Source organism: Balaenoptera ricei, chromosome 14, assembly GCF_028023285.1.
Source record: "Balaenoptera ricei isolate mBalRic1 chromosome 14, mBalRic1.hap2, whole genome shotgun sequence".
NCBI classification, from domain to species: Eukaryota; Metazoa; Chordata; class Mammalia; order Artiodactyla; family Balaenopteridae; genus Balaenoptera; species Balaenoptera ricei.
Genome location: NC_082652.1, coordinates 17,516,485 through 17,542,558, shown reverse-complemented (window position 1 = coordinate 17,542,558; position 26,074 = coordinate 17,516,485). Strand labels below are relative to the sequence as shown.

The 26,074-nt window shown below is 44.3% G+C and overlaps 1 long non-coding RNA gene across 2 annotated transcripts in view; it reads left to right on the top strand.

Annotated features, from left to right (window-relative positions):
* LOC132348257 (uncharacterized) overlaps positions 1-25,852 on the top strand; it is a 93,991-nt gene extending 68,139 nt beyond the window's left edge. The window contains exon 6 of one of the 2 annotated variants that reach the window (XR_009497398.1): positions 25,195-25,852. This is a non-coding gene — a long non-coding RNA (uncharacterized LOC132348257). Of the gene's footprint in view, positions 1-6,205; positions 6,751-25,194 lie in introns of those variants that run through there. The other variant, XR_009497397.1, reaches the window with a different exon arrangement.
* Positions 25,853-26,074: the final 222 nt, after the last annotated feature.

Sequence of the window (26,074 nt, the reverse complement as noted above, 5' to 3'; positions counted from 1 at the left end):
AATTAGTATTGAAACCACCTTGGGGCCTTGCTAGAATTCAGATTCTTGGGCTCCCTCTCCTCAAGTATTTGGATTCATAGGTCTAGGGTAGGGAGAAAGAATCTACATTTTTATTAAGGATTTCAGGTGACTCTGATGTGAATGGTCGATGGATCTCATCTTGTGCTTTTCAAACTGTATTTTAAAGGAAGTAATTTGTTGGGTCGTGTGTGTGTGTGTGTGTGTGTGTGTGTGTGTGTGTGTGTGATCTATATAAACACCTGTGATCAGCTGAATTTAATTGGACCACAGCTGGTGTCGATTGCATATTTTTTAATGTGGCTTTTGAATACTCTCTCCCCTAGAAGGGCCTTTATGACTGAACATCGGCATTGATCCAACCTTGGCTGTCAATTTTAAGGTTTATTTAAAGGCACATGACAGCCAGAGCTTTTTATTCTTTACCTAAATGACACTACATATGGACTTGGGAGTTTTAAGTGCAGCATGTTGAAAGGAGAATTTCTACCATGATTGGGCAGCTGTCAGTTAGTTTTTTGTTTTTGTTTTTGTTTAATTTTATTTATTTATTTATTGCTGCTTTGGGTCTTTGTTGCTGCCGTGGGCTTTCTCTAGCTGCAGCTAGCGGGGGCTACTCTTCGTTGTGGTGCGTGGGCTTCTCATTGCGGTGGCCTCTCCTGTTGTGGATCATGGGCTCTACGCACGCAGGCTTCAGTAGTTGGAGCACATGGGCTCAGTAGTTGTGGCGCACAGGCTTAGTTGCTCTGTGGCATGTGGGATCTTGCCGGACTGGGGATCAAACCCATGTCCCCTGCATTGGCAGGCAGACTCTCAACTACTGTGCACCACGGAAGTCCTGCTGCCGGTTGGTTTTAAAAACTGTGAGTTGCTTGCTCTCAGAGTCAGCTTGGGCAGATTATGTCACGACCCCAGGTCAGCAGAAGGTTGTCTACCCTGAAAATAGTCATCAAGGCTGCTGCAAGCCTAGATGAGTCTCTGTATGTGAATCAGAAAAAGGTGCCTCTTTCCTCAGGCAGAAAGGACTTCTCCTGGCTTAGTGAGTGGTATGAAGGCTGAAGAGTGAAGGAAGGAGGCTCCTAAAACAAAACAAAACAAAACAAGAGGCAACCGAGGTATTGTTACAATGAAGGGGAAAGGACGTTGGATGTGTTCCCTGCCACTGGAAAAGAGATCTCAGTGTGCTGACTTTGTATATGATCCAGGTATCCTTATGCAGTGCACAACCCATACAACTACACATGACAGCCATGCACGAGTTAACACAAGTCTTGTTCAGAATTGAAGAATTGGAAGGGCTCCAAACATCAAATTGGAGGCTGTGCATGTTAGTGGAAAAAATAAAAACACAGCAGCAATACCATTTAATAAGCCAGATGGTAGAGGCCTCTTCTGTGAAGGGTGACCATAGGGAGAGAGACCTGCGATGGCATTAACCTCTGAGCAGCCATGTGAGTTTCTCCCCAAGGCCACAGTGGATCATGGTCACTTGGGATCCATCTGAGAATGTGTTCTCCATCAGAGAACAGCCCATGGGGGTCTGGGTCCAGCAGGAGTGAACACACCCAGGATCCCTTCCCCACTTGGGGTACTAATACCCTAAAAAGTTGTCCTTTGAAGAACTGCCTCACTTCCACTCCAGTTTTAGTGATTTGGGTGCTGAAACTCACAGCAGCTCCCACGATGAACAAATGACCCAGGCTTCAACAGTCAGGATAAATCTCCGGGGAAGAGCTTTACTTTGGATTTCACAGACTGTGGAATCAGCTGCAGGGGCAGCATAATGTTAAAAGTGTGGGCTGTGAAGTCAGATTTCAACCCCACGAACATCTAGTTGTGTGACCTTGAGTGTCTTAACCCTTCTGGGGCAGACAGACTCTGAAGTGGCCATGATCCCCACCTCCCAGTTACACCCTGTGTAGCCCACTCCCCTTGAGTGTGGGCAGGACTTTGGTCTGGCTTCTAACCAATAAATATGACAAAGATGATAAAATGATGTCACTCCTGTGATCATATTATATAAGACTGTAACATCTCTCTTGCTTGAAGTCCCTCTCTCTGTGACTTGGAAGAAGTAAGTGGCTATGTTGGGAAGGAACTGGGGGTGGGTGTCTCTGGCCAATAGGCAACAATAAATAGAGATCCTCAGCTCTATAGCCCATGAGTAAAGGGCTGCTGCCAACAACTGTGTGAGCTTGGAAGCAAATCCTTCCCCAGTTGAGCCCCAGATGAGACCACACCCTGACCAACACTTCATTACAACCTTGTAAGACCCCAAGCAGAAAACTCTGTTAAGCTGTGTCCAGAGTCTTGACCCACAGAAATAGTAATATAATAAATGTGAGTTGTTATAAGCTGCAAAGTGTGTGGTAATTTGTTCTGCAGCAACAGATGACTAATACACCCTCTCAGGAAGAAAATGGAGAGATAGTCACATGGTTGAGAGTAAGGCTTTCAATATGATGTCAAGTACCCAGCAGATTGTTGTGAGACTGTAGGATACTGCAGGGGTGTGCCTGGCACACAGTAGACACTCAATAAATTGCACTTCCCTTCCTCCCCTCAGTAAGACCAGTGTCATAAGTTGGCAACCTTGGAATAAGTTGGCAAACTCTGTATCAGAAGTTTCCAGGGTCATCCTAGGAAAACACCAGCAGAAGTTAAAAAGCCAAACTTCTTTTGTGGAAGGTAAAATCATTTTACATCGTCCAAGAGGCTGCACACAGGGCAAAAACTGTTTCATAATCCTGCCATGTAAACCAGCTGGGATTTTCCTTCACATAAATTGGATTTTGATTTATATGTCAACAAATGCCCCTAGAAACCTCATCATTTGAAAGTTCATCAATCTCAGCTAGAACTGCAGATATGGCCCTAGAGGTAGCTCCCTGGGAAACACGGTCCTCGTTTACTAGCCCCACACGCTGACAGGGGCATGAAAGAGGGAGCGGGCGGCAGGAGAGATAGGATCACCTACCGGGGCTTTGCAGTGTCAGGCTGAGGACTTGAGTCCCCAGAAGAGTGTGAGAGAGCCTGGTGATTTGGGGGACCTGCTTGAAGGTGTGGCACGGCTGGAGCATGCAAGGAGTGGCAGCTTGAGATCAGGGAGCTAGGGAGGGGCCAGGTTATGACTAGCACTGAATGCCAGGACATGGGGTTTGGGTTTTGAAACAAGAAACTGGCATAGCAGATATGAATCTTCAAAACAGTGTTCTAGCTGCAGTGTGAAGGACAGGACGGAGAGACAAGCCTGGGGACAGAGAGACCAGCTGGGATGCCACTGCCATCCTTTATATGAGCAATAATGGCGTCCTGGATGGTGGTGGCAGTCAGGGTGAAGAGAAGGGGATGGATGGAAGGACTCTTGGGGGATTCATTTTGGCAAACCTGGTGACTGATAGGACTGGACAGAGAGGTCTGGTAGGATGACACTGATTTCTGACTTAAGTCAGAGGACGGTGGCAGCATTTAGAACCGGAATTGTGGAAGAAAAGTAACATAGTCAATGACCAACCGAAAGTCTTAGAATAGTCCCAGAAGAGGTTTTCATGGAAGAGAAGAGGAAATCTCAAGTTAGGAGAGTAGAGCCTCCGGCTAAGAGAAAATTGCCCCAAATCAGCTACTTCATGCATTACACCATGCAAAGCCCCCATAACAGACACTTTGTAGAATGTCCTCTCTGGGGACATTATGGCCCAGCTACAAATGAGTCACAACCTCCCTTTTAAAGCTAATAAGGCTCTTCCTATAGAGTAGTGGAGCCATGACTACTTTGGCAGCTCTGACATAAGGGATTATATTGATGTGGTTGAACATTTTACTGAACAAGGGAGCTGTTTGGCTGGCCAGTAAAACTGACAGATATGTGCTGTGGGTTTGGGGGCTTGTCAATTCCATTTCCATTGTCCTTTCTTAAGTGAAGACTATACCAAGTCTCAAAAGACTCCAGTCGTTCTGCCCTTCAATCCACCCGGCACATGGCCAATTATCCAGTATCCAAGCTCAGAGGGTCCTTGTGAGGACTAGAGGCCATGATGGGTGTAAAGGACTTGGCACAGTTTCTGGTACAAAGGATGAGCTTAGATCTCCCCGTCATCAGCACCGTCCTTACTGATGTCACTAACATCATCATTGTTATCATATAGTATGGGGCTGATCAGACCACTCCCCTGCTAAGAAGCCCTCTCTGGCTCCCCACCGCACATAGGAGAGAGTCCACACTCAGCCTGGCCATCACTACGCGACATCATCATACCAGTCCAGGTTTAACTTCTTCAGCTCCTTAACACCTGTCCTACATTTTAACTATACCACCATGTAGGCATTTGCAACAATTTGCCAAACAATAGGGAAGGGAATTAGACATGAATTAGACTTTCACTGGCCTCATGAAACTCATGCTCTATCTGTAGATTAAGACACGCCTAATGAGAGTCCAGAGAAAGCTATATGTTGGGCAAGGGACAACTTTATATCTAACTGGGGATTTAGTGCCTGAGCCAGGTGGTCCCTGATGAGCAGGAAAGAAGTCTGTGGAAAATCCCCTTGCCTAGACCCAGTGCAGGGCATGATACCAGGCATTTCACACAATCACTCAGTTTGGGGCCAGGCACTATTCTAGGCATTTGACATATATTATCTCATTAAATGAATCACAATGCTATGAAGTATACAATCTCATCCCCATTCTAAAGAAGAGGAGCCTGAGGCTCAGGGAGATAAAGTAACTTGCCTAAAGTTTCCCAGTGGATAAATGGCAATGTCAAACAGAGTCTAGATATTTTTAACTGCAAATCTCTTAATACTTTCAAGACCACTGGAGTGGCTTTCAGGTTTGGATTGTCATTGGAATTCACAAGACACATGATAGGCTCCCCAGGCATGAGACTTCTTTCACCTTAAGAAGGGATACAGAATAAGGAGCACAGCAGCATCTTAGGCTAGCAGCATCACAAAGGCCTTGGACATCCAGAGCCAATGTCCAATGTCCTAATCACCATTCTGGTCTAAAGCATGAGAGCTGGTGTGACTGTGGGTCACATCGGCATAGGGAAGCTTCAGGATCTTGGAGCCTTGAATACCTTGCTAGTGATGTAGTGCCCTGAGGGACACATGTTTCTCATTCTTCAGCAGCTGCACTCCATAAACTACAGGTCATGTAATAAGGAAACCCAACAACCAAGTACAGTGGGCTCCGAGACATCATTGGATCAGTGATGGGCATATAGCCACCCCAGGAACAGCATCATTTGTCTCTAGTGGATACATTCCTTCCATCATTATCAGAAAGAGTCCAACTTTCCTCAAGCATCCCTGAGGACAGAAGAAAGATTTACGGTTCACCTGTGAGCCCCAGCCCCTTCCTTCTCATGATGACGATGATGACCAACACTTATGAAGAAGTCACTATGTGCCAGCTCTGTGCCAAACTTTTTATCTGCATTATTTCAACTAATCTCCATAAGCCAATAAAATAGGTCCAGTAAACATTGTTCCCATTCTATAGATGAGGAAACTGAGACTTAAATAAAGAGATTCTGTAACATTCCCAAAGTCACACCTCTAGGAACTGAAGGTGCCAGAATTTAACCCCGGTGCACTTGACTCCCTAACTGGTGTATCTAATCAGTCTGTGAAACTGGATAATGGAGTCAAAACCAAGTTCATCCCTCCCAGTTAAACTGGATGCGTGCCTGAGTCCTAAATCAAACAATAAACCAAGTCAACTGGAAAAAAACATGTTAAACTAGTAGATTGTCTAATTTGGTCAGTTCCTGAACCAAATTGACAAGTCATTTCATTCAAAATAAGTGAGCTAATAGTCGTGTGTAGAGATGCCATCATGGCTTAGTTACAATGATGAACAGCTTTGCCCAGTTTTATCGCGTAAAACTGTATTCCTGAAAGCATTCTCTAAGGCTCTAGAGCTTTTGCAGGGGCTGTGCTGTGGTCAGAGTCTGGGAAAAGTGGAATTAAGCCTTGTTAAGGGGATCACTTTAATCTCAAGAACCTTGAACAGGATGCTTCCTATACGTTGTGAATCTCTCTTCTTGTCAAAAGTGCAAGGATTCCCCCAAATCCTGTTCCCACGGGCCCCTCTTTGGGTGAGAACATATTCCCAACACACACTGGGAAACGCTGCCTATCCTTCTCATCTCCCTGCTCCTCTTGATTTTTCTCTTCTCAGAACTGGAGTCTTTCTTCTACTCCCATCAGTCCTCAGATCAGCTCCCAGCTTCCCAGAGCCCCATCTGCAGCGCAGCAGACATCACGAAGAGTACAATTACCCAGGGAACAGAGGCATGGACTTCACGTTGCATCATGTAGACCCTGCCTAGCCACTGTTGAGTACATCAGCTCAAAGAAATGATTTACAAAGGTTACTAGAACAAAAGAAATGCGAGGGCTTCCCTGGTGGCGCAGTGGTTGAGAATCTGCCTGCTAATGCACGGAACACGGGTTCGAGCCCTGCTCTGGGAAGATCCCACATGCCGTGGAGCAACTGGGCCCGTGAGCCACGACTACTGAGCCTGCGCGTCTGGAGCCTGTGCTCCGCAACAAGAGAGGCCGCGATAGTGAGCGGCCCGCGCACCGCAATGAAGAGTGGCCCCCGCTCCCCACAACTAGAGAAAGCCCTCACACAGAAATGAAGACCCAACACAGCTAAAAATAAATAAATAAATAAATAAATAAATTTATTAAAAAAAAAAAAAAAAAAAAGAAATGCGAGTACACATAGGCACGCACACACACGCGCACACACACCCCTATAAATGTTATTGGGTTTCATCCATCAGGATGCCTTTGAACAGATCTCATAAACATTAAAAAAATGTTTATTACTAAGGTGAACAATGTACTTTAATATCTCCTGAATAACTTGTGTTGTCAGGAGCACCCACTGCAGTATTTTCTAGTTTTTGTCCTCTCCGGCAGCTGCTGACCACTCCGAAAGAAATGAGCTTCCAACTGTATTAATAGCTTTTTCATCTTCCTGCCACTGCTCCCTCTAAATGGCTTGCCGTTATCTATTCATGAAATAAATAACTGCTGCCTTTCATGTCTCCCAAACCTTCCTTGTGCCTGGTGAGATTAGGGAAGTCAAAATCTTTCCAAGGAGCTCTCCAAATGCCTGTGTTGCAGGAGAACCTGGGAAGGCTGGCTCTGTGTGAAGTCGGTGGAAACTAGGTAAGTCTGGACATCGTTTTGTCACAGGGGAGTTCCCACAGGGTCTCGGTATAATGTGCGTCAGTGTGCGGGTATGTTGGATGAAGCCTTCACCGGGTCTGTTATCCTTTCCACCCATTCCCTGTGAGTTTTATAGCCACCCCTCTCTCTGTGGGAAGCCACAACACGTGGCAGGTGAACATTCCATCCTCAGAGTCTAAAAGATGTGAATCCAAATCCCAGCTCTGACACTCACTAGCTGTGTGACCTTAGGAAAGTTGCTTTGCCTCTCTGAGCCTCAATCTCTTCTAGTTGATACAAACAACAACAAAGCTATAATACTGCTTTTGTTGTTAATTTTATTATCCTCACATTGGAGCAAATGGATCCAGAGAAGTTCAGTAGCTTGGTCATGTGCACACCTGAGTGTGAGTGGCAAAGGCGGGAGTTTAATCCAGTTTTATCTGATGCCAAAATCTGTGCTCATTCCAACTACATGGTCAGCACCAGGAAGGCAAGGCCTTGTCTGTTTGTTTCTGCTATGTCCCTAATTACCAGTCACAGGAGGTGCCCAAGTCTTAATCACCTCTTACAACTTACTTGGTAGGCAATGTTCTAATCATTTCCTAATATGCCCTTATTTAATCCTTACAACAACCATATAAGCTGGGTACTGGTATTACCCCCACTTTAAAGATGAGGAAATGGGTGGATAGATGGATGCATGAATTCCATTACTGTTTTCCAGATTAGCCTGATCATAGAAATCACCTAGGTTCTTATTAAAAATCAGATTCCTGGACTCCCCATCACTTCCTCTAACCCCAGGGATTCTGTTTCAGTAGGTTTCGGTGGGCTCCAATCCTGGGATATGTATACAACAGAGCCCACCCATGAGGTCTGATGAGTTTTTTAAACTGAACGAGGGTCTGGTTCTCAAACAAAAATTTTGGTCCAAGGATGATACTCATAAGCACCTGCTGAGAAGGAGGCCAGTTCTTATAATTCAACACAGGCTGGGGAAGGAGAGCAGGTCTTGGAGCCCAGCTGACCTAGATATGACTCCCCACTTGCCCCTTAATAGATGTCTGATGAGAACCAAGTCACATAACCTTGCTGAGCGTCAGTTTCCTGAACTGCAAAGCCTGGATAATCGTCCCTTCCATGAATGGTTATGGTCACATTTAGCAACAATGTATTTACGATGTCTCCATGATGCCTAGAACATGGTCGGCGTTCAACAACTAAGAACTGATTACAAATCGTGTAGGACACAGCGTGATCCAACAAGGAAGCTTCTGAGCCAGGTAGACTTCATGTGTTTATTCAGCAAATATTTAGTGAACATTTAGTGCTTACTGTGTGTCAGGCACTGTGCTCAGAGCAGTGAATACAGCAGTTAACAAAATAAATTAAATCCCCTGCCCTGGGGGATAGTCAAGTAGGAGTGAGACAGGCAATTAAATATATGCAAGATAAATAAGCAAATTATATAGTAAGAGATTGTGTCTTAGAAGGCAAAAAGTGCTTTGGAGAGAACAAAGGAGGGAGAGGAGAAACAGACATGGGGGCAGAGAGAGAAATTTTAAAAGGATGGTCATGATACGTTGCATTGAGCGAGGGATATCTGGGTAAGATTTTAAGGAAGTAAGGACTCGTGCTTTGCCATATCTGGCATTTGAATTCTAGCTTTTCTATTTACTTTCTGTGTGATTTTGGGAAAGCCATCTTATTTCTCTAAGTCTGCGTTTCATGATCTGTAAAATGGGAATAGTGGCACCCAGAGTCATCAGATTTCCTAACAACGTATACTGGTTTTTGTGCATAAGATATTTTTAAGAAAACTGAACAAATAATGGCTAACATTTATCAGGCACTTCCTCTACCTACCAGGTCCTCTCCTAGGCATTTCATATGCAGTATCTCATTTTAATCCTCACCATAGCTCACTGAGGTAGCATTCTAGTCCCATTTTACTGATGAGGAAACTTAGGCTCAGATATTTGAAGTGACTTGCCCAACTTCGCTAAATGAGGAAATAGTACAGCCAAGACAGGGACCTGGATCTGACTCACAAATCTACTTAACCCTCTCCCTCACTTACTGACTGTGTGACCTTCAACAAATCACCCCCTAAGCCTTCATTTCTCATTATTTAAGAATCAGAGCACTATTTGTTTTCACATCAAATGATGTGAAATCAAATCATCATCAAATCTTCATCATCAAATGATGAAGCCTTGATTAGCATCTTAATTCAATCTGTGTATCTGAGGCTGTCTGATAGGAAAAGACAGATGCCTAAACTCAAAGAGGACATAAAACAGCATCCAGACACACTTGGCAAATTGATTTCACCTCTAACCCAATTTTGATCAGTGGCAGAAGGTGCCTGGTTCCCTCTACTGGGAAGGATTTTAAGATCACAACTAGTCTGAGCAGGCTGTACTGCCATGATCTATTAGTGATGTCTGGCACGGATGAAGAAGTGGAACGCAGAGGTCTGTGTGACGCAAAAGTCACTTCTGTTGGTCCTAAATGGAAAATCCAAGTACCCTTGCAAAATTAAAACCTGCCCTCTTATTTTCTTTGATCCAGGTAGAGAGAAACTTAACTTACTTGAAGCCAGTTACCAACTTTGACAAAGTGAACATGAACTTAGGAGTCATCCTCTCCTCTCCATAATTCTCTGGACATTATCTAGTTCTTGACGTTTATCCATCAATTAAAACATTTTTGGCAACATGGTAAAGACACGAAAATGGTTTTCAACTACTTTTGAACTGAACATAGAGGGAAACCAAAGACATTTCCTTGGTTAGAAAGGAATCTAGTTCTCTCTAGGATGACTTAATGAATGGCAGCCCAAGAAAGGCAGAGAAGAGGGCGTTTCCCAAACTGCTGATTCAAGAACCCGTGTCCATCTCAATGAGGTCAGAGGATCTCCTGATTTACAACTCACAGCACACCAAGGAGACCTTAAACCAATATGCCAACCAGGGAATGCGCCAAGGCAAGCAGACTCCTTCCTACCTTCTGAGAAGAAGGATTTATATAGAACCGTGCTAAAAATAACTCCCAGGTGTGACAGGCTGCGTTGGGTCAGGCAGCTCTCAATTATCTGGGATGGAGGCAGCCTGGGATGCTGGTAAAGTGAAGTAAAGGAAAACCCAGCTATCGTGTCTATCTAGCCTTAGGGTTCAGTGCAAAGGCTTGGGAGTTTCAGACAGAGCTGGGTCTGGATCTTGTTTGAACCACTTCCTGCTGTGTGACCTTGGGCAAGTCATTTCACCTCTCAGAGCCTCAGATTCCTTATCTAGAAAGCAGAGAGCGTTACATAGAGTTGTCCCTCAGTATCTGCGGAAAATTGGTCCCAGGACCACGCCCCCTGCAGATACCAAAATCCCCAGGTGTTCAAGTCCCAAAGGCGGCCCTTGGTACTGGGGACGCAGAACCCACTGAAACAAAGGGCCAACTGTACCTTCTTCCCAGCATGTATTTTGAAGATTAAACGAAATAAAGAACACAGCACTCAGCAGAGTGCCTGCAACACGGTAAACCCTCCATCAATGTGAGTTTGCTTATTGTTTTCCAGATGAGGGAGGGGAGCATATTTCTATTTCTTAATGAGTGTGATGCAGGCTAATAGTAAAGTGAGTCAGAATCCCCGTATTAAATTCAAGAGATGCAGTGGGGAAAGCCGCTAGGTAAGAAAGATAGTTCTCACTCTGTCCGCACCTGCTGTTCAGGCTTGGAATTTTCCCCCACATCTCTAAGACGCAGATGGCCCATTTGTCACAAAGAAAAGGGTAGCACATGGTTCAAGACACGGACATAGGTTTCAATTCCCAGCTCTGCCTGTTCTGAGTGACTGAGTCTTGGTTTACTGATCTGTGAAATGGGGATGATGACAACAACACCAGCCTCCCAGTGAAATTAACAAAATAAGCACCACAAAATTTTAGCAATACTAATCCTTAGCTTCTTTAACAATAATATTATTATTATTATTATTTAAGTGATTATAGCTCAGGTACTACCTTGCTTCAAGAAGCCAGTGGTGGCAGCAGGATGGAAAGCAATCAAATTGCAGTGGACAATTTGCCCCAGATATGCTGCATGTAGGGAGCTGGGAATTGCACAGGGGCCTCCAACACCCCAAGGCTCTCCCTCCCTCAAACACCCCATTCTCCCCTCCCCTCCAAAAGCAACCAAGATTATTCAGAGAAACTTTGAAAAATGTAAATGCCCACTTCTCACTGCTCTGTAGTCCAAATTCCAAGAAAAAGCAAAGCTCCTATATCAGCATTAATTAAACTGCCAGCTAGTAACAGTCCCATTACTCAACCAGTAAATCTAATTCCTATCTGTTCGGCAGGAATCCCTGAACCACATAAACCCACGCTGGAGTTTTATGTAACCTTAAAGGACTCTTGATAGCTTCTGGAGTCTTTCTCCTCCCCACACATCTTGCAGCATCGAGAAGGTCTACTCCGTGAGTTAATGGGAGAAATAGCTTCCCTTGGCACTTTCCACATCTGTCTTAATTTTTTAAATTATATTTGTATTAAACCCTTAAGGAAAATGGACTTGCAGAGTTCTCATTAAACAGGGAACTATGCACTGCATAAAACAGAGAGACGAAAATTTTTTTTGAAAGCAACCCTCACAATTTGCCTTAATGAATTCTCCCTCCACTGCTGTATTACAGAGTGTGTGCAAATAAATAGAGCACTTTGTGAGTGGTGGATGGGCAAATGGACATGTAAGCAGCCGATAACAGTTCTGGCAGCCTCCAATTGGGATCTTTCTTCCTAGGAACTTAAAGCATTGGGTGCATTACGCCACAGTCTTTTCTACCTGGCTTAATGCTGGGGTGGAAAGACAACCCATCCCTGGAACCTCTCATGGAGGGAGAGTCACTCCCACACATTTTCAGAGGAAGCTGCAGGAGTCTGCTTCCTAGGAGAATACACAGTGTTTATCAAGCACCTACTCTAGCCAGGCTTGTTGCTAAGTGCTTTTCCTGGCATTTGTGGTTATCAGCTGGTAAACTGATTATGGCTCCCAATGCCAATTAAACTGGTTAATCCAGCTGGTAAACTGGATTACGGCTCCCAATGCCACATCCTCCCTTAAACACAATTATACCCCCATGCTCTTTGCCATGTGACTTGTGGGTGGAGTCTACTACCTTGCCGCATTAGCACTTAGTCATGTGACTTGTCTTGGCCAATGAAGTATGGGAGGAAGTCTTAGTGTTACAGTTCCAAGCATCAAGAGGCATCACGTTTACAATCTCTTGCACTCTTGCCATCACCATAATAAGGGACCTGCCATCCCCCAAATGAGACACACAGCCTAGAGTTATAACCAACTGAAATTGGCCAAATATTAGCCCATCGGCACACACAAAAGTGAGAAAAACAAAGAAGGCATACAGATGGCCAACAGGCACATGAAAAGATGGTCAACATCACAAATTATTAGAAAAATGCAAATCAAAACTACATTGAGGTATCACGTCACACCAGTCAGAATGGCCATCATCAAAAAGTCTACAAATAATAAATGCGGGAGAGGGTGTGGATAAAAAGGAACCCTCCTACACTGTTGGTGGGAATGTAACCTGGCTCAGTCACTATGGAGAACAGTATGGAGGTTCCTTAAAAAACTAAAAATAGAGTTACCATATGATCCAGCAATCCCACTCCTGGGCATATATCCAGAAAAGACAAATGCACCCCAATGTTCATTTCATTATTCAAAAAGACACATGCACCCCAGTGTTCACTGTAGCACTATTTACAATAGCCAAGACATGGAAGCAACCTAAGTGTTCATTGACAGATGAATGGATAAAGATGTGGTGTATATATATACAAAAGAATATTACTCAACCATAAAAAAGAATGAAACAATGCCATTTGCAACAACATGGGTGGACCTAGAGATGATTATACTAACTGAAGTCACAAAGAGAAAGACAAATATCATATGATATCACTTACATGTGGAATATAAAAAGACAGATACAAATGAACTTATTTACAAATAAGAAACAGACTCACAGACATAGAAAACAAACTTATGGTTACCAAAGAGGAACAGGGTGGTGGAGGAGGGATAAATTAAGAGCTTGGGATTAACAGATACACACTACTATGTATAAAACAGATAAACAACAAGGTCCTGCTATATAGCAAAGGGAACTATATTCAATATCTTGTAATAACCAATAACAGAAAAAAATATGAAAGAGTATATATATATATATATACACATTTTTTTAAAGATTTTTTTTTTGATGTGGACCATTTTTAAAGTCTTTATTGAATTTGTTACCATATTGCTTCGTTTTATGTTTTGGTTTTTTGACCCAGAGGCATGTGGGAGCTTAGCTCCCCGACCAGGGATCGAACCCGCACCCCCTGCGCTGGAAGGCAAAGTCTTAACCACTGGACCACCAGGGAGGTCCTGACACATATATATATACACACACAAATATATATATATAACTGAATCACTTTGCTGTACACCAGAAACTAACACAACATTGTAAATCAACTATACTTCAATACAAAAAAAAGAAAGAAACTAAACCAGACCTCAAACAAATCATCAGTAGGTTGGGTTTGGGTTTTTGTTGTTGTTGTTAATGTTGTCTTGGTTTGAGGTTTACTTGTTTGTGAAATGAAATGCTGACCACAGGGTGTTTTGAAAACAGCAATGTCCCTAATAAGGCTTAGACCAGTGCATGTCAACCTGTCTGCAATGAAGGGCCAGCTTTGTTTTTTCCCAGTACATCACGGACTAGTCCTAGTCGTGCACGGAGCTGCTACCCGTCACTCGATCCTACTCTGCGTTAGTACCCACTCACGCCACAGGCAGCTCACCACTGAATTTCAACAACACTCTGACCGGGCTACACCTGGTTCAACAAGGCAAGTGCACTCGGCGCCTGTGCAGGGCTAGGTTGCTATAGAAGTTTCTACATGCCAGTTCTTGGTGTCTTACTGATCTTGTCCCAGAGTTGACAAAGCTCAGAGGCACAGCTCAGAGACTACACTTTGAGTAGCACTGGATTGGAGTCAAGCAGGGCTCTCACCCCTTCCCAGTCCTGAGAAGAGCCCAAAGATGACACTGACAAGCTGAAAACCCCTAAGTCAGCCACATCATGCTTCTTTCCAGCTCAGATTTCCCGAAATGCCAACTGAGGCAGGAAAAGGCTTTTCATTGTTGGAGATTTAGTGTCCAAGGTGGGATCCCACAGGAGCTTGGGGACCAGAGTGGACTGACCTTGACATTCACGAAGTATAAGTTTCAGGACTGTCATCTGAATGCACCTGCCAAATAAATAGGTACTCCCATACCTAAGTTTCATTACTAATTTTCTTAAGAGGGTCGTTCACATTGTATCAACCTCAGTTCCTCAAACCCGATCTGACCCTGTTGGGGACTTGGGCTGAAGTTCACCAAGCCATTAGGTCCACAAGGTGAACCAGCACATATGCTGCAAGTCTGCAGGCAGTGATGTTTTACCTGTACTCTAGCTGTCTTCTCAAGGAGGAAGTTTTAGGTGTGTGGCCAAAGACCCCTGGAGTGGAATTTTGGCAATGCCATCTACTTGCTGAACTTGGATGAGCAGCTGTACACTTCTCAGAGCCTCAGTTTCTTCACCTGTACAATGGAACAAGAACAGCATGCATCAAAGTTTAACGGGGATACAAGCTCACGGGCTCAGTGCAGGGCTGGATGTTTAACAGAGGCAGTGCATAGTGATTTAGCACTTGGCCTCTGGAGGCGGAACACTCAAGTTCAAGTCCTGGCTCTGCCACTGACCAGCTGTGTGACTTTGCAAGTTTTCCCACATCTCTGAGCCTCAGTTTCCTCAGCTGTGAAATAGGGCTAACATTATAATTCCCTCCTGGTGTCACTCTGAAGATTAATAAGATGATGCCTGAAAAGGATTAGCAGACTCCGTAGGGCAGAGTGGGTGCTTATAAATGGCAACTATTATTACTGTGCAAACGCAGGTGATGGCTTTGGTCTGAAGGATGTAGGGAAGATGTCAGAAGGCCAAGATTAGGGTTAAGGGATCCCATGACCCTGGAGCTGAGTTATGCCAACAGGCTACCCAGACCCACAACCTTGGGCTGTAGTGCCGACAGAGCCCGCGCCCCACAAAGCCAGCCTGCCATAGGCCACCAAGCCTGTTTCCCTCTGCAGAGAGCTGGCAGCCATGTGCACCTGTTCTCAATTCACTCCTGTATCATTCCCCTTAATATCTCCCTGGGAGCTGATTGATGGCGACAGGCGACAATCTATAGCTATGTGACAGAATGTTTACTACCAGCCCTCTAGGAAATGATTACTTCGAGGTAATTTTGAACCTCCAGACTATGATGCAGTGTCTCATATATTAAACTGAAGCGAGCAGTGTATAAAAGTATTACAAGGAGACCTTGTATTTCACAGTTTACTGGGGAAGGAGCACACAGGGGCTCCTTGGTCTGAAATTGGTTTCAGGGGAAGGCGAGCATGGAGGATTCAAATTCTTTGCATCCAGCCTTATGGAAGGAACAGAGAATTCAGCTTCGAGTCTACAAGACCAAGGTCAATGCCCATTTTATCCCCCTGGACTGCTCCAGGGGAGACCCTACAGCCAGTGCCACTGAGGACCCGCACACTATAATCCATACTACCAAGGCTCTAGGACCCTGCCACGGCTGCTTCCAGAAGCTGGATGGATTTCTTCCTGCCCCTTGCACAATCATTACCAAAAATAGGTCCCTTGGGAGTACCTCCTTCTACACAAACCTCTCTTTCATATGAAAGTTTTCTAAAGGTTAGACATATAGACCAATGGAACAAAATAGGGTCCAGAAATCGACTCACTCATAGTCACCTGACTTATAACAAAATTCCCTGGAAGCAGAGGGAGAAGGATGTTGTTTTCAATTACTGGTGCTGGGTCAATCCATGCTGGAAAACAAAAATTCAGCTTGAACCCTACCTCACACCATACAAAGAAATCAGTATCGGATGGATTGTACAGCTAAATGTGAAAAGGAAAACAATAGAACATTTAGGCAAAAACACAGGAGAGCGTCTTCATGACCTTGGGGTAGGCAAAAATGTCTTAAATAGGTCACAAAAGTGCTACCTGAAGGGGAATACTGATAAATTGGACTACAGCCACAACTGTTGATAGTAATCAAAAGATACCATGGAGGGAATGAAAACACACCCAGGAAAGTGGGAATGGATATTTGCAAATTCAAAAAGGACTTTTAACCAAAGTATTAAAAAGAACTACAAATTAGTAAGAAAAAGGCAGACAACCCAAAGAGAAAAATGGGCAGAAGACATGAACAGGAAGTGCACAAAAGATGGTCACCAACTGGCCAATAAGTATATGAAAAGGTACTCAGATATTAGAGAAATACAAATTAAAACCACCATGTAATATTTCTCACTCTTACCAGAATAGGCTAAAATGTAAAAGGTGTAGACACCAAATGTTGGAGCAATTGCAAACTCTCATATATTACCGGTGGCAGTGTAAATTGGTATAAACACTTTATAAAATGATTTCGCAGTACCTGCTAAAGCCAACTATGCATATCATCTTTGACTCAGCAGTTCTACTCAAAAGAAATGCATACATATGTTCACCAATAAATATGTACAAGAATATTCATAGCAGCCCTACTTGTATTAGCTGAAAACTGGAAACACCCCAAATGTCCATTAACAGTTGAATTAATAAATTAACTATGGTATCATCACACACTGGAACACTACCCTGCAATGGGGATGAATGATATATAACTACATGCACAATATAATTTATATTTCCATATTCCATATATATATATAATTAATTCTATTAATTTCCATATATATCTTCATATAACGTTATATAATTCCATTTCTATAAAGTTCAAAAACTAGCAAAACTAGCCTATGCATTAGAAGTCAAGATAATAGATACTCTCGGGGTGGCTGGAAGGAGGCTCAGCCGGGTCTTCTGGGGAGCTGGGAACACTGTTTCATATTTTAGGCACTGGTTATAGGACTATGTTCAATTTATAAATATTTAGCAAGCAACATACTTAGGCTTTGTGTGATTTTCTATATATATGTTACTCTTCAATAAAAAGTTTACCCCTCCCCTCCCAAAAAATCCAAATCTTCCAGCATTGGGTCCCAAGACTGGACCACAAACTTACAAGGGAGATGGCAAAGTGAGTTTTTGGCTTTTCTCTTGGGGACGTGGGACTCTGGACAAGGGAAAATACCCCCACCCAGGAAGGACATTATACTGATGCTCAGTGACCAAAAGGCGTAAAAAATGTCCACTAGAGGAGATGGAGGGGGAGAGGAGAAGAGCATCCATCCTTAAGTGCCAAGCACTGTATTGAGTACCTTTGTGCACATCTATTCATTCAAGCCTCACCTGGGCTCAGGGGGTAAGTACTGCATCATCCCTTGAGCTAAGCACTGCTGAGGCAACTGAGGCTCAGAGAGGGGCCAGAACATGTGCCCAGGTCTCAATGGCTCCAAACCCAAGCTCCCAACCTCCAACCTGTAGATTGGTAGCTGCTTACTGTGTAGGAGCAGCTGTCATCCCAGGGCCCTGTGTCTCCCTGACCTCCCAGGAGAAACGTGGGGACCAGGTGGGCAAGAGGAGCCTGGCCTTCTCAGCAGGTGAGTACGTGCTACCCTCATGCTCAGCCTTGTCTCTGCCTTTAATTGGCACAACCTGCTCCATAGCAAGAGAAATGTTTACAGTGTTAACCAGACAAACTGTTAATTAAGACAGCGGTACCTTCAGGGGGTTTTAATTTAGGGTAGGCACAAACCGGGATAAAGAAGACATTCAAAGCATAGGATGTGTGCATTTTCTACACCCAGCTGGCTACCTTGCAGAATTTTAATAAAGATGATTTCTGCTTTCTAGTTATGATTTCCAGCTGCCTGCAAACAAGGCCTTTGCTGTCTCTGAAGGGTTTGGAGTCTGTACTTGGGGTGCTGATAACTAAGGGAGGATATGTGAGGCAGTGAAGGGGATAGTGAGGAGATAAGCGGTCCCAGTTCAAATCCCAGCTCCATCACCTACAAGCAGTGATGAGTCAGTCACTTAGCCTCGATGAGCCCCAGATTCCTCAGCTATAAAATAAGGTCAACATGCCCAGCTAATAGGGTTATTGAGATTATAAAATTAGAATATATATGTGTATATGTGTGTGTGTGTGTGTGTGTGTGTACACACATTATATGTGTACATATACATATAGATATACACATCTCATTTCGCATAGTTCTGGGCATATAGCAAGTGCTCAATTATTGTTAGGACTCTGCTCACAGCTCACTGTCCTGTGTTCAGCTTTGGGAAACTGACCTAGATGTTGTAAAGACCTTAACTTCAGAGAAATTACCTAAGTTGCCCAAGGTCTCACAGCTAGTAAGGTTTGGTACTTGGCCAAAGTGAGGTTGGGTCCCAACTGTGTCTGACTTTTGAGTCCCTCCTTTTTCACGGCCATCTATTCCAGGTGTGACCTGAATTTAGATCTCCCAGTACCAGCCCAGAAGCTCGGCGTGGAGTAATTTGCACAGAGGTCCCAGCCAGGCACAGAGCGAGAACACCTTTTGTTAGAAAGCGGATGACCTTCACACCATTGGCTCCCCTGTCCCATGGGGCTTTCCACTCTGGCTGCTGTTCTTGGTCAAGGACGAGATGGGTTGTGGATTTCATAGCATCAGGAGGCTCCATTAAGGGTTGAGGCATAGGAAGAGGTCAGAATTACCAGACCCTCTAAAAACAGCTGCAAGGACTCCCCTTGGTGCAATCATCCCCTTCCCACACTCCCAGTGAGTGATGAGGTGACCAGTGAGACTGGGTCAAAGTGTTCTAATGCTGGATTCCAAAATAAACAAAGCTGAGCCCCTCTAATGTCTAGATTTCAGCTGCTTGAGCTGCATCCCTGCCCATCCCAGCTCTGGCTTTTTTATGCATGACTGGATTCCAGCCATGGGACTTGGGATTCAGATGTGGATTCAAGTTCGTCTATATCCCGCAGGGAGTCAAAAAGACATGAGTTTTAACCTAATCCTCCACCACATTGATATATTTATTGTTAAATTACACACATAATCCTATACTAATACATCATGTGCATTATGGAGATGTCTATTATAAAACATGGAGAAAATACATAAAATGTAAAAGGAAGGAATGGAAAACAGATATAAATAGACAGCCTAATCCTTTCTTCCCACACCCCTGTACATATAGTCGACAGTCTTGGTGACCATTCCCTTTCCCAGGGGGTATACTCATTCATAAAAGAGCTGTCCTCTCATCTGAGCAACTGCCCTTGGCTAAAGGGAGATGTCTCACTTTGAAGTTGACACCCCTCACCACCCTAGGGTCAGGTGGCTGACAGAGGGACACAAAAGGTCAACCCCCTGTGATGCAATTCACCTGCCAGAGATCCCGTATGGACCAGGCTGAAGCTAGACTCCAGCTGACATTACACCCTTGCATAGCTTTTTCCCTCTTCTCCATACTGCTTCCCTGACTCTCGCATAGGTCTCTCCTGAGTGCTCCCCACCCCAGTAAGTCACATGGATCCAAATCCTTGCCTCAGGCTCTACTTCCAGGGAACCTGAACTAAGACAGTACATTATAAACTGAACTAAGACAGTACATTATAAAACATGCCCAGAAGTATAACTTTCAAAACAGATATGATAGAAAATACACGGAAACAGAAGTTCTTATACCTTTTTCCCACACCTGGGAGGATCATCCTGCGTTGCCCCCAGTTTCCAGATGCCCCACTCCAGAGACCACTGCTACAGGCAAGCTGAGCCTTGGCAGGGTTTGAAGGAGGAAAGAGGCTGGGGTCAAATCTGTGGTTTGAAAAGAGGCCTCTGGTTGGCCAATAGAGAGTGGAATGGGACGGGGGAAAGGTTGGAAGCAGGCAGAGAAGTAGGAGGTGGCTACAGGCATCCAAGCAAGACACACTGGCAGCCTGGACGAGGGTGGTGGGAGGATGGAGAAAAGTGGCTGATGGGAAAAAGACTTAGGAGGTGGGATCTCCAGCATGTGGAGGCTGAGTGACTGTCAGGGGACAGGGAAGGAGGAAAGGGACAGAATGCCTGGGTGTCTTGTATCAGCAGTCGGTGCACTGTGCTGGGTTCACTGAAACCTTGAGGAGAAGCAGGTGCATGGGGTGGGGTGGGGGAAAGATGAGCTGCATTCTGGACTCACCTCCACCACCTGAGCCAGGTTCTCTATCCTTGAAGGGAACTAGGAGTTCAGAGAAGAACCACACCCATTCTCCATCATGGGAGTAAATACCAGGGCACACACCACAAAGCGTATTCAAGAACGCTACAAGACCAGATGCGGTTTATTTTGTTGGCCCTTTGTTAAGCACTTACTGTGTGCAAAGCTCCTTGCTAAGCCTGAGGCAGACACAAGGCTGAAGACACCAGGGGCGCTACCCACCAGAAGCTCGTGGTCCTGAGGGAGAGACAAACGCACTCAGGCAAGGCTCCGGGAGCCCTCACTAAGAACACTGCGGACTTTGGAACCACACCTCCTGCTGGGGTCCTAGCCTACCTTCTCAATTTAATTATTGGTTTAGCTTGGGTATGTTACTTAATCCCTCTGAGCCTCAGTTTCCTTGCCTGTAAAATGAGGATGAAAATCGTGGTACCTACCTCGTGGGCTGCTGTGAGGGTCAAATAACAGTAATAGCAGTAACTAGCATTTATTGAGCCCCAAAGCTCCAGCACTGTGTACCTAGCACATAGCAGATGCTTGACAACTATTTGTTGAATGAATTAATTGAGCACTTACTGTGCTCTAGATGCTGGGGAAGCTCAATAAATGTTATTTTTTATCCTTCTTCTTTTATTACTGAATTTTCTCAGCAACTCTATGAGACCAACATGACTGTTTCCCCGTCTTTCAGGTGAGAAAACTAAGACCCTGGGACTTTAAGTGCATCATCCAACATCACACTGCTAGTAAATGACCGAACAAGATCCAAATCCAGGATCCAGTCTAAGTCTGGAGCCGGTGCCCTTGGCCCAAAGATGATTAATAATTTAATATATGTGAATCACAGCCTGGTTCAGGGCGCGTTGTGTGTGTCCCCTCAATTCCAGAAGCCTCTCTGAGCCAGGCTTGGGCACTGGGACTCTTTCCTGTAGGTAATAGGAAGCCCCGGGAGGGATTCGATCAGGGGCCTGATGTGATCACATGTGTGATTAAGGGAGGTAATTCTGGCTCCCATGCAGGGCCGGAACTAAGGTGAGGCGAGTGAGGCACCTGCCTCAGGCACAAAATTTAACGAGAAGCTGAAAAGACTCATTAACAAGATAAATAAAGACAGAATCAGTATTACTGATATTTCCTTTCTCCCCAGGCTTCAGTATGGCTCAGCAAAGCCCTGTTATTAATCCTGTCTTAATTTAAAATGTTGATACTTTGTTCATCATAGATTTTTTGCAGTAATTAAAAAATATGGCATTAGAATATCATTGCTCTTGATTGCTGAGTTTTTCTGGTGTCCCCTTAACTTTGTGCCTGAGTCCAGGTCCTCCTCCCATGACTTATTTATTCACATTTCCTCAAAGCAAAACTTGTCCAAGTCTCATTTTCTACATCTGTGAAATGGGTATCTTAATACTTAACCTCTCAGAGTTGCCATGAGTACTAGATAAGATTCTGCAGGTTTAAGCCTTGCTTTGTGAACAATGAAGTGTGTGATTCAGGAAGGTGACTGATCTCATGAAACAAGGTCACCTGGCAATGTCCTTGGCAGACCTGGGAGTCATTCAGGATTTTCTTTCTAAGCCTCCATTTTGGTCACACTGTTTCCTATCCTATTCCCTCATCTGCACCTTCCAACCCCCGCTGCCCACCCCACCCAGTAAAGACAATCACACATTGTGGCTTATTCCCAAAAAAGTTCTAGAGCCAGAAGAGTTCTCCAAGAACTCACTGCAAAACAGTCTTGTTCTTTGACAAAATCCACTCTGAACCAGGCAGCTGAAAACAAACATTGCTTCTTCCACTGGTGTCAGAAAACCATATATTGTGTTTTGAGGCCTCCTGGAGAGGGCTGAAATATTCTTTTTCTCAGGAGAAGTGAAACCTGGCCTCTTACACTGCAGTTGGGACTGCTTCCAACCCCACATTCAGGATATTTGCTATTCTGATTGTATAAGCCCGAGTCAGGTACACACGCTGGGGCTTCTGAATATATTTACAAGGAAATCAGCATAATACACAGTTAATATTCAGCATATGATTAATCCAAAAGCTCCGCTCCGTATTCCAATTACATCCACTGCTCCCCTATGTGGGCCGGGTTTTGCTTAAATGCATTTGAAGTCAATGGAGCGCCAGATTTACGGAGGCTGCCGAAAGGATGGTGCTCTGATGGTAACAAGTTATATTCCTATTATGTGGTGGGCAATAAAGAATCTGATATTTATTCTTCTGGATTTTCGAGAAACTCTTGGAAAGAATCTAGGCTGCTGGAACACAGTGACATATTTCACAAACAAATGTCCCCACTGCAGTTTGACTGTTTAGAGGAGCTGCGGCTGCCTTAGAAACCCAGCACCCTAAAAAAATTTTTTGGATTTTAAAAATAATTTTAAAAATAAAAAATAAATTTAAAAATTAAAAATTTTTAAATTTAAAAATAAAGGGACTTCCCCAGCAGACCAGTGGTTAAGACTCTGCAGTCTCAATGCAGGGGACACGGGTTCAGTCCCTGGTTGGGGAACTAAGATCCCACATGCCGCACGGCACAGTCAATAAATAAATAAATAAATAAATAAATAAATAAATAAATAAGTAAGTAAGTAAGTAATAAAAATTAAAATAAGAAGTAAAAATAATTTTAAATTTTTTTTAAATTTAAAAAAATTAAATAAAAAAAAAAGAAACCCAGTACCCAAGTACTCGAGTAGGTCAACCAGCACCTCCATCATGGTTGGAAGTTTGTCACTACCCTTAGAGAGACACCTGGTTCTGTCCTCCTGGAAATCACAGGCTGTGTGACCTCGGGCAAGACCCTTACACCTCTCTAAGCCGTTTTCTCCATCTGTAAAATGGGAATAGCAATAGCAACCTCAGAGTTCTGTTGCCAGGATTAAATGAAATACTGAGCGTGCACCTGCCTAGGCCAGTGCCTGGCATGTAGTAAGCTTCTAATGGATGGTTTTCAAAGAAGAACTGGAATTTACAAATGAATAAGTGGATCAAAGTTAATTTCTTCAACTCATGAGGGCACGTATTAGAACAGTGTGTCCTCAAAAATGTGGTACCGGGGACTTCCCTGGCGGTCCAGTGGTTAAGATTCCGCGCTTCCACTGCAGGGGGCATGGGTTTGATCCTTAGCTGGCGAACTGAGATCCCACATGCTGCATGGTGCAGCCAAAAAATGAATAAATAAATTGTATTTAAAAAACTTTTTTAAATGTGATAACCGTACCACTCGGGGGTGTAGGGAATGATTTTTGATGGAACATGGATGGTGAATTTTATTTTTAAAGTTATGTGCTTATTTTAGTGGGTCTTGAGGGGAAATAATAAACACTCAACCTCATGATTTTGTGAATATGACTGCTTGAGCCAAAACTATAGAGGGATGACTATTAGAATGAATCTTAAAAAAAAAAAAAATATGTAACCAAAGCTAGGGTAAAAACCTTGAAGGTGATATTAAAATAACTGGGGTTTGGGAAGCACTGTTCTGAAAGGAGAAAAATAAAAACTCTTGGGGTTAGCAAAGCAAATCTTGGGGTCAGCATAAACATATGTTTATGTTTTAAACATGAAAAAATCAGGAACCCTGAAGGGTAAGGTTGTGGGTATCTCAGGGTTGTTCCGAATTCCCCAGATGGTACCCACTGCCTATTCCCACCCATCCCCCACCTGCAGGAAAGCACATCTGGAAGTAAAGCACTGAAAACAGCATCATTATAGAAAGAAACGTGAATGTTCTCAAACTTATTTTTTAAGCAAATAATCTGCCAACTTTGGTATTTCACCAATAGCTCAGATTATTTTCCAACGTCCCTGATAACTTATGGCCACCCAGTGGTGATGCCATGCTGTGGCTGAGAACTGCTGGTCTCCAGAACCATGCCACGTGGTTAAATTAAAACCAGCTTGGGTATCAAGAAGCTGAACTCAGACTGTAAACGGAGAGAGTTGGCTCCAGCTCTTTCTGCTGGTGTTTCAACATCTAGAGTGCTGCTAAGGCCTTTGTCCTCTGCTCTCCTAATTCCACAGCTCCCCGCTCCCTGGAAGAGAAAGCCATTCCAGGCTGGAAACTGCAGAATGACAAGCTTCTGAAGCAGCACGCATGGGGTTAGGTTGGTTGGTGGGGGAGAGAGAAGTTCTCTCATGCACATGGTTAAGAGGAGAAGCTCTTTTCCTTTGGCAAATGCTAAGGAGCTGAAGGCTTTTCAGATTGCCAATGGCAGGGGTTCTCACTCAGAAACTGGGGTAAGATTCAGGAGGGCTATGGACCCCCTGAAATGACTGGCAAACCAGTGAAACCAGTGGTGTATGTGTGTGTGTGTGTGTGTGTGTGTCTGCATGCACACACATGCGTTTGAGTATTTCCCCAGGGGAAAGTCCATGGCTTCCATCAAACAGTCAAAGGGGCTGCATTGGGTTTTGTCAGCTGTTTGGAGCTTCAGTGATATGGAATCTTAATGCAAAAGGCAAGAGAAGGGAAGCAGATGCATCAGTTAAGAGCGGAGAAGGTGGTATGGGGTGTGGCTGGGATAGAAGAAGAGGTTTAAGAAATACTTCTGTGGAGTAAGTTATTTTGAAATTATTCTTGGGATCATGAGACTCTCTTCTGTTGATCTCAACAGCTCTTGAGACTGGGTCATACGGAACCCTGCGGTATAAGCACTACATCAACACTCCTCTCCATCTCTCTTTTCTCCTTCCAGGTGCTCATCCCCTAGAAGGCAGGAACTCTGGCTAATTACACATCATATCCTCCACCATCTCCGAAGCCGGTGCTTGCTAAACCCTTGTGGAAGGAATGACTGTGCCGATCTTTAGGAGTCGTTGGTCAAAAGGGCATGAGCTTTGCATCCAAATGGACATGGACTTAAATTGTGATCTCCATCACGTAGTCAAAAGGTTTTCTTGGGCAAGTTATGGAGCCATTTTCATCCACAGTTTCCCATCTGAAAGATGGGGGTGAACATTTCTAGTTGGCATGGCTCTCAAGATGATTAAATGAGTGAGTGGATTTCATGAGCTTAACGCCGTTCCTGGTACATGTGAGGCACGTGGCCAATCGTAGTTACTGCTCTAAAACCACATTTGTTTGAAAGACCGACCCTACTTAATTGTTTAAAAATCATTTAGGGTCAGCAGCATAAATCTCAAACAGAAAGATTTGCTGAGAGCCTTCTGCATGCTTTCTGTGTAGGGCAGCAATGATGCAATTCTTGCTTTCATAGGCTCCCGAAGGAGAAGCGATGGGTAAGTTGCACTTTGCAAGCTCAGTGAGAGCTTGATGCCATGAGCAACCCCCTGGACTTGGGGTCAGAGAAGAATTCCAGATGCAAAGACATGAGAGAAGAAGATGTAAGAAAAGAGCTGGAGGGCTTCCCTGGTGGCGCAGTGGTTGAGAATCTGCCTGCCAATGCAGGGGACACGGGTTCGAGCCCTGGTCTGGGAAGATCCCACATGCCACGGAGCAACTAGGCCCGTGAGCCACAACTACTGAGCCTGCGCGTCTGGAGCCTGTGCTCCGCAACAGGAGAGGCCGCGATAGTGAGAGGCCCGCGCACCGCGATGAAGAGTGGCCCCCGCTCG